The sequence below is a fragment of the Nannospalax galili genome, unplaced genomic scaffold (assembly GCF_000622305.1).
Source record: "Nannospalax galili isolate Female #2095 unplaced genomic scaffold, S.galili_v1.0 scaffold302, whole genome shotgun sequence".
NCBI lineage: Eukaryota > Metazoa > Chordata > Mammalia > Rodentia > Spalacidae > Nannospalax > Nannospalax galili.
This window is the reverse complement of record NW_008350120.1, coordinates 4,368,375-4,370,077: the sequence shown is the minus strand read 5'-3', so window position 1 is coordinate 4,370,077 and position 1,703 is coordinate 4,368,375.

Genomic DNA, 1,703 nt, shown 5'->3' with positions numbered 1-1,703 from the left:
GGGGGATGCTTGTTCACTGCTGGAGGGATTGCAAACACGTGGAACCCATATAGAAAACAGTGTGGAGAACTCTTATAAAACTAAAAATGACCCTACCACATGACTGGCTATACCATTCCTTGGCATATACCCAAAGGACTCATTCTATTGTAGAGACACTTGTATAACCATGTTTGTTGCTATTTGTGTTCTTTCTGATTTTTTAATGAAGGCACTTAGAGCTATAAACTTCCCTCTAAGGATGGCTTTCAACATGTCCCAGAGGTTTTGTTGTGTTGTATTGTCCTTTTCATCTAGTTCTAGGAGTACTTTTTTTTTTTAAACTGAATTAAAAGTTTATTGGGCTTCTAATTTCCACGTCTTGAACAAGAACATGGGTTTACATGTGTTGTCTCATGTTGTAGATCTCACATGCATGTCACCTTCAGTCAGCTGGGCCTCTGCTCTGTCATCAGGCATTTATAGTCAGCTCAATGTGAGTAAATGGCAAATACAGAATGATTCATAAGCCATAGCAACAAATCCCTCCCGATATCATTTACTTTTTTTCCCCAAAACCATATCACAACTCTCTCGTAAAAAATAAATTTCAGAACAAGGCATTTAATCGATCTCACAGAGAAAAATAAAGATAATTCTATCTTTTCAGAATTCATCAATGAATGTCCAACTATGGCTAAAAGGTGCACCCTGAGAATTAAATGATTTATTTGAATGAACCCATTGAGGTTTATAAAGCTGTGTTAACCTAATGTCAGGAAGGGACACGAGACACAGGTACAAATGCCCCTGCTCATTTTGTGGTGCAGTTTTCCAAGGATGCGGCGTTGCAAACATCCTCGTTGTCTTCGATGCTGGAAGCATCTGTAGAGTTAAGATCACTGACCACAATGCCAACAGAAGATAGACTGGTCATGAAGGCTCGCACCCGCTGTGCGTAAACGTCCCTAGCACCGAACATTATTGACTTTGTCTCCATCGCCCCTTCTATGCCACACTGGCAGTGGATACCAAGGAAGAAGAGAGCAAGGACATCGAGAATATGGTCAAGGTCGTCCAGATTCTTCGGCTCATGAGAATTTTCCAAATCCTGAAGCCGCCCGGCACTCTGTAGGGCTTCAGTCTCTGGGGGCCACACTGAGGCACAGCTACCGTGAAGTGGGGCTGCTTCTCTTCCTTTCTGTGGGGATTTCCATCTGCTCATCTACTCAGTGGAGAAGGATGACCTCACGTCCAGCCTCACCAGCATCCCCATCTGCTGGCGGTGGGCCACTATCAGCATGACCACTGTGGGCTATGGAGACACCCACCCTGTCACCTTGGCTGGGGAGATCATTGTGAGCACTTTCATCATCTGTGGCATCCTGGTGGTGGCCCTTCCCATCACCATCATCTCCAACAAATTTCCAAGCACTACCAGAAGCAGAAGGCCATGCATGTGGACCAGTGCAGTGAAGACCCACTGGAGAAGTGTCACAAGTTCTAGGACTACTTTTATTTCTTTCTTAATTTCTCCTTTGACCCATTCATCATCTAGGAGTATGTTGTTTAATCTCCATGTGTTCATGTGGTTACTGGGCTTTCTTCTGGTGTTGATTTGAAGCTTTATTGCATTGTGGTCTGATAGAATGCATGGAATTATTTCAAGCTTTATTGCACTGTGGTCTGATAGAACACATGGAATTATTTCAATCTTTTTGTAT